The sequence below is a fragment of the Natator depressus genome, chromosome 9 (assembly GCF_965152275.1).
Source record: "Natator depressus isolate rNatDep1 chromosome 9, rNatDep2.hap1, whole genome shotgun sequence".
Taxonomy (NCBI): Eukaryota; Metazoa; Chordata; order Testudines; family Cheloniidae; genus Natator; species Natator depressus.
In genome coordinates this window covers 25673567-25687429 of record NC_134242.1, presented here as the reverse complement: position 1 = coordinate 25687429, position 13863 = coordinate 25673567, and the positions used below count along the sequence as shown (strand labels likewise).

The 13863-nt window shown below is 41.2% G+C and overlaps 1 long non-coding RNA gene across 1 annotated transcript; it reads right to left on the bottom strand.

Annotated features, from left to right (window-relative positions):
- Positions 1-456: 456 nt before the first annotated feature.
- On the bottom strand, positions 457-13467 carry LOC141993461 (uncharacterized). The gene is made up of 3 exons (XR_012640866.1): positions 13355-13467; positions 5817-5904; positions 457-518 (listed from the first exon to the last, which is right to left on the bottom strand). It is a non-coding gene; the product is annotated as an uncharacterized LOC141993461 (long non-coding RNA).
- Positions 13468-13863: the final 396 nt, after the last annotated feature.

Below are 13863 nucleotides of genomic sequence, written 5' to 3'. Positions count from 1 at the left end.
AAGGAGGGGAGAAACTGGGACCCAGTGCAGCAGAAGGCAATACCTTTGCTATGATCTTGAGAGCTAGAGAAGCTGGGAGGGTAAAGCTAATGGAAGCTAGAACCTAGAAAGGAACCATAGGGAAACTTCGTATTGCTTCTGGAGAACCTATATTTTATTAAATCGGGGTGAAATTCTTGCCCCATTTACATCAATAGCAAAACTGCCACTGATTTCAGTGGACCAGGTATTTCACTCCTGAACTCTAACTGAAAAGCAGCATTCTTGTATTCTTGCATTTTGCAATCCTGGAAAAGGCTGGTAGCTTAAGAGCAACGTCCCTACCCTCTGATGTTTCTTACATAACCCAGAGACAATGGCCCAAATTTGTCTTTCCCATAATAAAGTGGTGTCTACATGCTAGGGACTTTTTCCTGGTGACCATTGTATTATGCTGCCTCCAGATTATGTTTCTTTTCTGTGATATCTTTGTGTATACCAATCTGCCATCTCTTTGCCTTCCAATGTGCCATGGATTTCTGTAGGGTATAAAATGCACATCTTTAAATAAAAATGCCAAAAAACCCCAAACAAACTCTTGAGCACAATTCCTTACCACCACAGTTTGGAAAATAAATGCATACATGCATGCTAATGATATCAATTGCTAAATTTATCATGATTTATGTCCTGCGAGACAATTATCTAAATTGTCCTAAATGATAACCTATTGATGGATAGTTAAACCTAATATTATTCATTTACAGTAAATATCTGTATTTCCTTTTCATTTTGTACAATTTTTGTAATAAAATGAAATATTTGCAACTCATGAGACAGAGAAGCCACAAAGGAGAAAAGAAAGAGCACAACACTCCAGTTAACAACTATATCTCCTCCAAGAATACACCAGTCACTCCTATGGGAAAATCTGCAAAAACCCACCAATGAACCCCCTTGGCAGACATCTTCCTCACATTGAGGGCTAGCCAAAGAGTAGTATTCCAGTGAGCTGATGAACTAGTTTTAGTTAGTGGTGTAAAGTGTAGCATGTAGATCCTACTACTGACAATCACGTTGGGATTGGGAGATATGATGGAGAAATGTGGTCACAATGATTTCAAATACCTAGTGATATTTTGGGAAATTAAAAAGAAAAATGTAGTCTATAACTAATGGCTTTTGTAAAGAATGTTATAAAGTTCAAAGCAGAAAACCAACTAGGTGCATGTACTGTTTGTTAATAAGCGTTTCTGTAATAAAGCAGTTCATTGCTGTAGTATTTAGCATCTGTGCTGCTATAGTGGTTTAAGTTATAGACATATCCTAAGTTACTTACCCAAGGTCATATGTTCTGGGTGCAGAATTTGTTTTCTTTATGAAAGAAATTGCATGCCGAGATCATATGTGATCGAGACCAACAGCAGAGACTTGGAGTTGTCGATCCATTTTTTCCATCCAGTTTGACATGAACATGGTCACCAGGTTCTAGACCTGGCAGCTGTCTGAGTGATGTCTGATTTAAAAGTGTTCGTAAGCTCTTTTAATCCTTTTAGCTGATTTGGCTACTCCTTCCATGTCAGGCTACTTTGGAAATAGATTTTTCAAAGTTGGAACACTAGGTCTGAGTTGTTTTCCTATCAGTTGTGATGGGCTATATCCAGTAGCCACTATTGGTGCTGATCTGTAAGTCAGAAGGGCAAGAAATAGACCTACCTGCTGTAGGGTTTTCTTGGCTGTTTGTATAGCTCTCTCTGCCACTCCATTCGCTTGTGGGTAGTGTGGACTGCTAGTAATATGATCAAAATCACATTTTGTTCAGAAGGACTTAAATTCTGCTGCAGTGAATTGTGATTGGTTGTCCATTACTAGCTGTTTTGAAATACTGAAATAAGCAAAAATGCACTTCAGTTTCTTGATAATGCTGCAACATGTTATGTCTTTCCAGTACAATATATAACTATATAACTGGAAAAACAGTCCACGATGACGAGTTAATGATGTCTTCAGATTTGCATAAATCTGCAGCTAGTCTCTTCCAAGGTCTGTCTGAGAGAGGTGGTGTTACTAACGGTTCTTTGTGTTAGTCTGTGAATTCTGCAATGTTCACATACAGGTACATTGTCCTTGCTAATGCCCAGCCACCACAGAGACTGGCTTGCCCATTCATGGCATTTAGTTAATCCTTGATGTCCTTCATGGATGAGGTTTAAGATTTCTTCTCTTATTTCATTTGGAATTACAATAAAATTGCCTCTAATCATGAGTCCCTTTGAGTCACTTAACTTTGTGGTGTGTAGACAATTATCTCTTGTCGTTTCTTTAGTGTCCTTTAGACACTTAAGCCAGCTGTTCCCTAATGTTAATTAGAACTTCCTGAAGTTGTGTGCCTGACATTACTCCAGCTACAAAAAGCAATCTCTTTTCTGACTTTGATCTGTATGTGACCAAAGCATCTATCATCTTTGAGATCACATGATCTCCATGACAGTGTGTGCACTACTACCAGATTTTCTCCTGGAACATATTTAGCAATTGGGTTAAAATGCATTACCTTATAACCTACCTTAGCAATAGATGTTAGCATCTCAATGCTGCATGCTTTAGGTCTTTCTATGGATGGGGGTTACAAGTGGTTTATGGTTTGTTACAGATATCTGTGTGGCCTGAATCTGTTACACTGATAAAAGTACTCACATGCCCATAAGCTTGCCAGGCATGCCACTTCAATTTGTGCTTATTATTTTTCTGCTTCTGTGAGTGTGCAAGAACAAAATGCAACTGGCTTCCACTCAGACCCATGTTGTTGCAACAATATACCACAGTGGCAGGGTGATAAGCAGAAAACTGCTTAGCCAACCCTCTGTCACTCCAGCTCCAATTAAGGGAGGTGAATTGGAGCTGGGTAGACCACCTGGCCCTGATTGGGGAAGCTGGACAGCTGCTGCCTCATCAGGCTGGGGCTGGATAAGCACCCCAGGGGAAGGATGCCAGGGAGAGGAGCTGGAAAGAGGGAAGCTGCAGTAGAGGACAGGCAGTGAGGGCAAGCAGAGAGAGAGAGTTTACCCCTTCTCTCCTGCCTGTGGACTGTAAGAAGGAGACTGTGTATGGTGGAAAGGTGGTGGGAGCACAGCCTGTAAATAAAAGCACACAGAGACTACACCAAGGTCTCTGTGTGACTTTCAGCCCAGCGGGGGCAAGAGCCAGGAGGGCCCTGCAGGGACCCCGTTACAACCACCTAGGCCATGGCAGCTTGCATCTGCACTGACCACTGTCAGTTTATTGATATCCTAGAACTTTAGAACTGGAGCTGTTGAGCTTAGGGTTGCCAGATGTCTGGCTTTTAATCGGAATACCTGGTCGAAAAGGGACGCTGGCAGCTCCAGTCAGCACAGCTCACTGTGCTGCTAAACATCCAATTGGCTGCAATGGCTGGCTCCGCATGGCTCCCGGAACTGGGCAGCATGTCCCTCTGGCTCTTAGGCACCAGGGTAGCCAGGGGGGCTCTGTGCGCTGCCCGTGCCCATCATGCAGGTGATGGCACCGCAGCTCCCAGTGGCCAAGATCTGTAGCCAATGAGAGCTGTGGGGGTGTCTCCTGCAGACAGGGGCAGTGCACAGAGCCCCCTGGCCACCCCTGCACATAGAAATCATAAGGAGATGCTGGCCACTTCCGTGAACCGCCTGATGTAAATGCCACCCAGAGCCTGCACCCCAACCCCGTGTCCCAGCCCTGAGCCCCCTCCTGCACTCTGAACCCCTCCGCCCCACCCTAGAGCCCCCTCCAGCACCCCAAACCCCTCATCCCTGGCCCACACCCCCAGGCAGAGCCCTCACCTCCTTCTGCACCCCAGCCCGGTGAAAATGAGCGGGTGAGCAAGGTTGGGGGATAGTGAGTGATGGAGGGAGGGGGGATAGAGTGAGCGGGGCAGGGCCTCGGAGAAAGGGCAGGGGTGGAGTCTTGGGTAAGGAGCAGGGTAGGGGACAGGGCAAGGCTGTTCAGTTTTCTGCAATCAGAAAGTTGGCAACCCTAGTTGCGATCATTTCTCTTACCTTTTTGAAGGCAATTTCTTGATTTTGCCCCCATTGCCAAGGTGCGCTGGACTTACTGTTCATTCAGTGGTTTTATCACTGTAGAAAGGTCTTGTAGGTATTGACCAAGGTAACTTACCATCCCCAATGTATGTCTCAGTCCTGGTAAATGAGTTGGTGCATTCAATTGTCTAATTGCTTTTACTTTCTCAGGGCTAGGACTGATTCCATCTTTTTCTCTCTGTCCCAAAAACTTGATTTGGAGTAGGTGTTTATCTTCAGTCCAGACTGACTGATTAGGCTTGGGACTTCATTGAGAGTCTTGTCGTGTGCCTCCATTGAAGATCCATATACCAGAATATTGTCCTTGAAAGCTACAACTCTGTGTTCATTAACAGTTCTGCCTTCTTTCAGCTCTAGGAGAGGTTCATGGTGATTGCCATAGGCATCTCAGAAGCGACTTACATCAGCTCCCTAGTCAATTTTAAAGTCAATAGTCTTGCCATGAATATTCATTTTCACTCTCCAGGAAGACTCTGTCATCACAAGTGATAGATCCCAGAATCAATGGCTCTTGAATGTCCATCTTGAATCATCTCCCTGACTGCTTTGGTGCAGAAAACATATGGAAAACATCCATATTTCATGTATTTATTACATCATGTGCCTTTAGCAGGACATGCATCATCTCTTGGAATATGACTTTCCACACCTTGTGTACATAGGCTGGAATTTGTCCCTGAGCCTGGAAGTTCACTCTCCTTCGCTCGGGTTTTATGATAATGACTTTTAACACTCAAGTGTCTGTTTAGTTTCTGAGCTAATTTCAGGTTTTTCAGGTTTGTCAGGCTACTGTAGGTTTTGCTATCTCACCAGCTCAGAATGTTTTTTTCTCTGTATAGCTGTGGATAGGGTTAAATCTCTCTTCAGTTGTAGCTGCTGTGAAAGGTTTTCATCTGTTATCCCAATAACCAGCCTGTCACTGATATTTTTGTGTTTTGCATTCCCAAAATTACAGTTTGCAGCCAATGTATGCAGCACTCTTATAAAACATTCAACATTTTCTCCTCGTTCTTGAATTCTCTGGTGAAAACACATTCTTTCATATACCTCAGAGAAATGTGGTTTAAGGTATGCATCAAACATACCCAGAATCCTTTCATAGTCCTTTTTGTGACTGCCTTAGATATGCTCTACTTGCTTCCTCATAGCATAAATTGAAAAATGAAAACCCTGTATATTATCAGTTTCCTTGTGGATCTTGGTAGCAATGCAAAATCTTGTTTCCAGTTTATTCATTCCAAAGGTTTGTCAAAGCTGAAATTCTCTGGGGCATTGAAGAATGGCATATTGAGATCCTGCAATCTGTGTTGCTTTGTTCCTTTTGTCTGCAATTTTGTTGATCATTGTTATTTTCCTTCTGTTTCTGTTCTTAATTTACTTTTGACACCATGTCATGTTCCAGTACCAGATATGGACTGGCTACAGAGCCTGCTTATACATGCCAGATGTGTTCGTCCTAAGATTCTTTAATGGTCTGTCAGATATAGCGGAGATTGGTTTCAGTAAGGTATTTTATACACAATTCCACCTACTGGTGAACAGTATAATACAGTGTAACATTCCATTGTAGTCAGAGCTACTCCAATAGAAAATTCTCATCTAAAAATGCTGCTTAACACCTAGTCTTGACTCTGAGGTTTGTCCTTCATCCTTTGTGTTTGAGTCTGCTTGATTTAGTATTATCTTTCTAAAGACTAACTCTCACCCATGAATTTTCATAAAGGCTGTCCACTTCATACTCACTTTAGCTCCTTCACTGAGGGAAAACTGGAAATTGTCACTCCTCAAGCTGAAATCCTGGCTCCTATCCTGTTTTATTCCACTAATGCATCTATAAAACAGTAATAAGCAATTTATCATCATCAAATTTGTGTCTATAATCCTGATTTCTTTTCTTTGAATGAATTGATATTGATTTAAAGCCAACAACTTTTCAGAACACACAGGGTATGCAGTGAATAAGATTAATTGAATGCAATTTATTTTTCCATGTAAGTAATTTTTTATTCTTCATGATTTTTGAATTTTTACCATGCTTAGAGATGCTTCTTTCTGTGTTGAAATATTGCTGCTACAAACATTATTGGAATTATTACATTAGTCTGTTTCTGCCAGCATGCCAGGTGAGAACTAACTTTGCCAGGTATCCCAAGAAGAGCGAATACACCATGACCGTAGAAAGGTTTTTTATTAGAGAAATTTGGCAGTTGAAGATGGAAATGTCATCGTATTAGCTCATTATGTTCAACTACTTGACGATACAAGAAGTTAAACTTCAGTGTTTTGCCCAATCTATTTTGAAATGACTAAGTGGTGGGGCTTCCACCACTTCATTTTTGGAGACTATTCCAAAGCTGAATGGGCCTTACTTTTATCATTTTCCCCATGCTCTCAAACCACTGATATTCAACCTAAATTTTTTCTTTGCTTCCTTCATCTAATTACTCCTAGTATTGTCCTGTTGGACCATCCATCTTGTGTGAATGAAAATGTTCTTTTTTATATTATATATGCCTGTCTGGCCCAATGCAAAATGTCTGTGACTATCCTATCTCCCACCAACTCCAGCAGAAAACCCATGGAAGATCTGGCATTTATGAAACTTGTTCCAGCCCCATTGCAAAAATTAAAAATCAGGAGGTTTTCTAGGGTGCTTCTCTTATGCCTTTGCAGGTCCTATCTTCCTCCCAACTCCCTGTTGTTTTTTTTTTTTTTTTTTTTTAGGCTGTAGCAAACACTTATATCTTGAGAGAACTAGGTAAGCTCCATCCTGGACAAACCAATCAGAAAGAAGCAGACGTCCCACTAAACACAAGTGTTACAGGCCAAAAAATCAAAGTAGGAATCAGAGAGTTTGAAAAGTAATAGCCTAGGAGATATAAGCTCCTGCCACACTCCAAATCCATGAGAAGTAATTTTATCTTTGGATGTGGGCCTCCCCTTATGAAAATTCTATAGAATTGAATAGAAAATTAGGTCTGTGACATTCTATACCTGGGGGGAGGGTACTGTAACCCCCATATTCCTCATTTTCATGTAATCATGATCTTACATATAAAGCATGCCTTGTAAGGTATCAGGGGAAAGGTTATGATCTGCTGAAAGTCATTTCTCTATCCATATATGTGTATCATTAATGCATATGAAGTTATAAGAATTGTGTTGTATGGTGATCACTAAAACATACTGTAAATTGGGAAATCAGCCAGATATTAGCTCCCCAGAGGCAACAGCAAGGAAAGTAACCAACGCGCAGGCGGGGTGTCAAACAACCCATCAACAGCCATTGTCCAGCAAGGCAACTACAATGCAATGACTCACCTGCATGAGGCCACACCAGGGGAATTGCTCAGCCTCACTTGGAGAGACTCAGCAATGCCCCCCAGACATGGCTGGACTTGTGTGCCTCAAGCACATGGACTGAGGGTATAAAACAGACAGAGTGGACACATATTGGGCCCCTCTCCTGGCCCCACCTTTGCTGGAAACAACTAAGACACTGAGAAGACGACAAGACTCCAACAGAGGAGATTGACCCAGGTTTAAGGAACAAACCTGTGTATTAAGGACTGCAATATCCAGTGGGGTGAGGAAAAACTGCTTAATCTAGATGTTGCCAGTCTAATAGGGTTGAGAGTTTACAGTGCGTGCTTATTTTCTTTTCTTTTGGTAACCATTCTGACTTTTCTGCCTATTACTTAAAATCTATCTTTGTAGTTAATAAATTTGTTTATTCTACCTGAAGCAGTGCGTTTGGTTTGAAATGTGTCAGAAACTCTCCTTGGGATAACAAGCCTGGTACATATCAATTTCTTTGTTAAATTGGCGAACTCATATAAGCTTGCAGCATCCAGTGGGCATAACTGGACACTGCAAGATGGAGGTTCCTAGGGTTGTGTCTGGGACCAGAGATATTGGCTAGTGTCATTCCGTTGTACAATCCAAGGAGCAGATTACATGCCAGAGGCTGTGCGTGAACAGCCCAGGCTACCAAACTTGCGTCCTCAGTGCTCTCATGTATGGTGGGGAAACATGAACAACTTATGCTCATCAGAAGAAAAGGTTGAACAGTTTCCACCTACGCTGTTTATGCCACATACTTAACACCAAATGGCAAGATAAAGTCACCAATGCAGAGGTTCTTCAAAGGGCTAGTTGACCAGCTGTGACAGCCCTGCTCAAGCAAAGACTACTGTGCTGGCTGGGCCATCTGAACAGGTTGGAGGACGGACACGTACCCAAGGACATGCTATACAGGGAGCTATCAGAGGGAACAAGAACAACAGGTCGTTGCCAAGCTTTGCTATAAAGACACATGCAAGTGAGAGATGAAGGAATTTGGAATTGATCCTGACCAAAGGGAAATCTTGGCAAGTGATCGTAACAAGTCTCCATCAGAGTGTCAAAGGCCATGACAGGAGCTGGCTCCTACAGCTTGAGGAGAAAAGAGCCCATAGGAAGCAAGCAGCTCACAACTAAGATACATACATTTGCAACAACTGCCAAAGATCATGTAAATCTCAGATTGGCCTATTCAGTCACATGAGATATTGCAAACCATCTACATCAGAGGTGGGCAAACTACGGCCTGTGGGACACATTCAGCCTGCTGGACAGTCTTGCCAGGCCCTTGAGCTCCCGGCTGGGAGGGCTAGCCCACTGGCCCCTCCCCTGCTGTTCCCCCTTCCCCGCAGTCACGCCGCCATGCGGGCAGCACTCTGGGCGGTGGAGCTGCGCGCTCCTGCAGGGCAGCACGGCAGCATGTCTGGCTCCGGCCGAGCGGCGCAGCTACCAGACATGCCGCTCTGAGCGGCATGGTAAGGGGGTCAGGGGATTGGATAAGGGGCAAGGGGTCCCGGGTGGCAGTCAGGGACCGGGAGCAGGGGGTGGTTGGATGGGTGGAAGTGGGGGGCGGGGGTGTGGATAGGGGTCGGGGCAGTCAAGGAGCAGGGGGGGTTGGATGGGTTGGGGAGGCAGTCGGGGCAGGAAGTGGGCGGGGGCGGATAGGGGGCGGGGGCCAGGCTGTTTGAGGAGGCACAGCCTTCCCTCCTGGCACTCTATACAGTTTTGCAACCCCGATGTGGCCCTCGGGCCAAAAAGTTTGCCCACTCCTGATCTACATCGTAGTCTGCAATTCCCACCATTTCTCGCAAATGAAAGGATGCCAACGGAATCATACAGATGCGAAACAGGAAAACAATCTGAGGCTTCCCCCTAAAAAATGGTCTCAAAGTATCCGTACAAGTCAAGCGTGCTATCTTTACTGATTAGGGAACATTGAACAATTACATTGTGCAAACCACTTCATAACAATAGCAACTATTTTAAATGTCTTTGAGCTAAACCTTCAGAGTAAGCCAGTTCCATTGGCAATTCATAGGCCTGGCATTTTAAAAGGCAAATATTCTTCTTCTTAGAGGTAAAAATACTCCTAAATTACAAAGAAGACAACTTCAAGACAGAAGGTGTTCGGTTCTCCAGCCAAAGGACATTCCAGACCAATATTCAGGGCTTCCTGCTTATTAATAGGAAGGAAATAATGCAAGAATAATAGGAAAGCCTGGAAACAGCAACCACAAGCTTATTGGATTTAGCATAGTGAGGAATATTTTAAAAGAATGTCGCTGTCAAGGTTATTATATTTTGGGAAAGTGAATTGTAGAGAATTAGGAAATCTAAGTCAATGGAAGGAAACATTAAAATCCACCAGTATGAAAGAAGGCAAGGAAATTCTCTGACAACTTTTGCTATTTTTATTCTCTCTCTTAATATTTGTTGTATTTCTCAAAGCCCTTGCTGCTGGAGGCATGTGATTAGGTGAGAATTTCAGCTTTAATTGAAAAGTTTTTGTTTATGGTTGTAGACAAAAGCTTGAAAATATAACCTGAGTGAAACCTGAGAGCTCAAACAAGAAGGCAATTAGAAAGAAACCATAAGACGCAACAGAGACTGTAGCTCCTGTGATAAGGAACAGGACAAGGAATAAAAGCAAAAGTATGACATGCTCTTATAGGGCCTGATTTAACAAGGTACTTAAGTATGTGCCTGATTTTAAGGACAAGTGGTTCTTGGTCAATGGGACAGCTCAGATGCTTAAAAGTACTCGTGCTAAATACCTTGCTGAATCAGGGCAATGCAAGGATGTCTCCCTGCAAAGCTGATTCATACTCTGCTTTTTGTCTTTTGGCATGAGGTTTGCATGGCTTCTAGTTGACTCCTTCCATTGTTCTATAGGTAGAATAATTATTTCAGTGGGGAAAAGGTATTGTTGTTATTATTTATTTATTAATATAGTTGGAATAACAAGTGAGCAAAGGAGACTTCGAAATTAAGTTCTTTATCTCTACAGCAATGACTTCAAAATTGAAACTAGGTTTGGTGTGGGGTGTATGCTTGCAAACCAGAAATATAAGTGAGGTTTTGTGAAAGAAAATTAAACCCACGCCAACGTGTCCCATTTCTAATGTAAACTAAAATTACTGGAAAGTAATTTAAAAAAACCCTCCATTAAATAGTCTTTTCTGTTCAGTGGTAGGGGAAATAATATTGTCACAGCTTTTGTTAAAATGCAATTTGTATTATGCTAAAACAAGCTGCCAGACAAGAATACAACCCCTAGTGAGAAAAGCCCCACTGATCTTGGTGTTAATGTGAAGGGACACCATAGTTTAAAACAAAAGCTCTGTGGCAAGAACCTTGACAGCGACACTGAAATGAATCAGGCTGGCAGAAGGCCATTTTCTATGACAAGGAAGCTGGATTTCTCATGGAAATGTGTGTGAATGCACAGCTGGTATTTTGTGTGGCAGTGTTTATAAGGTAGTTTATGTTGCACATACATAAAGGGGAGAAGGATTAAGATTTACTGAATTGAAGAAACTGTAACACGTTGGCCAAGAAACACTGGCAGATTTAGAATTTGTGGGGCCCATGCTCAGTTTCATTTTTTTGGGGTCCCCCACAGGATCCAGATGAGAGAGAACTTTCTCTCTTATTTTCCCCACCCCCTGTTTTTCATTCTTTTTTCTTCATCCTCCTCCTATATTATAAGTAATAGGAAGTAAATGAAAATAAAGGGAGGTACCCTGATTGTTTTTGTAGTCTAACTTCTTTTCACAGACCACTTGAAAAGTGCTGAGGGTCTCAGCGGACCACTTAATCTTTCCAAATATTGTTTGTACCATTAGCTAACTATTGTAAAGTGCTTTAGATAAGAGCACTTTATAAAAAAAAACATCATAACCTTTCCTCGGTCCACCTGAATGGAGTTCTTGGCCCACAGTTTGAGAACTTCTGGTCCAGATGAAAGCTTGTATTTGCATTACGCTAATGTGAAAAATGTGTAAATAAATAAATAAATAAAAAGTATAGATGAGGCATGAATGGAAAAATAAAAGTTAACTTCCTCTGAAGAAACTTATTCAATTTGAAAAAAAAAATTATTCAGATAGCTTTTTTTCTAAACTTTTTTTTCAGACAATCATCAATTAGGTCAACATAAGTAATATTTTGTAAAGAGGCACTTTCAGTTGTCAATATTGCTGAACTTGTCAAATGTTCCTGACTCATCGTATTTCACAAATAATTTTTAATTGGTTTCAATACAGAAAAGAATGTTCACCAGAAGCATTTGTGACAGGTATTAAAAATATTTTCTGAATGGTTTCTACATTTGGAAAGGTTGCCTGCAAACTGTCATGTACAAGTCTATACAAATCGACTGGTGATCTTGAGGCACAGACCTCATCATTTTCGATAAAATGAATGAAATGTTTCAATTTATCGTCAAAAAGATTTATGTCTATGTCCTCAGTAGAATTCACTTAATTTCTTAAAAACTTAATTTAGTTTTCTGCCAAAAAACACGCAAAATAAATCAACAGTTTTTTCTTTAGTGATTCACCTCTCCTCTGCAATTGCACTATTATTGATTTCAGAGTAGCAGCCGTGTTAGTCTGCATTCGCAAAAAGAAAAGGAGTACTTGTGGCACCTTAGAGACTAACCAATTTATTTGAGCATAAGCTTTCAGGTCACGAAAGCTTATGCTCAAATAAAATTGTTAGTGCAAAAAGAAAAGGAGACTATTAGTGTGTCACAAATAACATTGTCTCTCTCAATGATGATCTTTGTCTCTAGTTTCACTGAAAAATAACTTCCTGGTTTTTTTTATGCTTCTCATCAGATATATCAGAGGAACCTATATTTCCTGTTAATGTTAGTGCCTCTGCTTCCACCAAGCTATAGTCATTTCAAACTTCCATGACAAAACTTGTAACTATTGTAAGGCTAAATATTGTGCAGCATTCAATAAATTTGTATCAACCTTTTGCAACAATTTGCTGATGGCATTAATTCTGTGAAGTAAACGGTTCCACAAAAGAGTAAAAATAGCAATATAATACTTTTCTGCTAAGGATTTTGCTTCAGTTTTCGCATGTGGCTTTTCAGAATTTGATGTGGCTATGTCTAATAAGGTTTTTTTTAATAACATCATAGCTCATTTTCAAAGCCAAAACAGCATCTGCACGAGCAGACCACCTGGTGTCACAAATTCTTTTGACTGTCAAATGTTTTCCATTTCCCTGCTCCAAGCATGATTGTAGCATACTCCACCGACGTGTGGAAACTGAAAAAAAGGCATACATGTTTTGAACAAAGTCAAAAAAATGTGAAGCTCCCTCACAAGATTTGGCTGCAGCATTGCAGATTACATTTTAGGAATGGCTGGAACATGGTATGAATAAAGCAGAGGGATTTGCATTGTTCAGTCTTGCCTGTAGACCTGAATATTTTCCTGCCATATTTGCGGCGTTATCAGAGCTCTGCCCATGACAATTTTTGATGTCCACACCTAAATTTGCAATGATTTCCAAAACAGTTGTCTCTCGACATTCAGAAGTGTGGGATTTTAGCAGGACAAAACAAAGAAATTGCTCCACAACTTCACCGTGGCCGGTCACATCTTAAAATTAATGTGAATTGGTCTACATGACTCACATCTGGTGTTGAATTGACTATTATGGAATAGTACTCAGCATCCTTTACTTCATCAGTGAATTGGTTTCTGAGCTGCTCTGCCATTATAGAAAAAGAGTACTTGTGCGAATACAGCCTAACATGGCTGCTACTCTGAAATCTGCCATTATAGTGATGCATTCATTGTAGGTTTGGTGAGTGAAAAAATCGGTTTTGCCTGAGCCACAATACTGATAATTTTTCAAATGTTCATTGAGAAAATTGTCAAATTCACTAAGATATTCAAGGCAGGTTAAAAAATTACCTTTTCGATTTGACAATGATGACTCATCATGTCCTCTTAGAGGTAGTCCTAAAGAAGACCGCAGTTTGACTGTGGCAACACGTCTCAGCACTTTCCTCCAATCAGAACACTCCTTTTCAAACTGAGCCGATAATAACACAGAATCAATTCTTCCATGTACTTTACACCTGTGAACGAACTTACACATAGCATTAATATGAGCTTTGGAAGTTTCACAATCAGCAATATGTCTTGCAATGTTTCTCCAGTTAAAGTGCCCATCAACAAATGTTTGTTTTCCTTTACTATGGTCAGGGAATAATTTGCAAACATAACAGGAGACTGCCTTGGTGGTTTCTGGAAAAAAATCAACCAATTTCTCATTTCTGTCATCCCATTTTTCTTTATCCTCAGAAAATGGGACTCATGAAGACCTCTAAATTGCGTTCGTCCTCCAACCTCATACTCTTTTTCTCAAATATTCTGTATTACCTACGCTTTTCAGTTTATTTACTAAGAAAAATTCTATC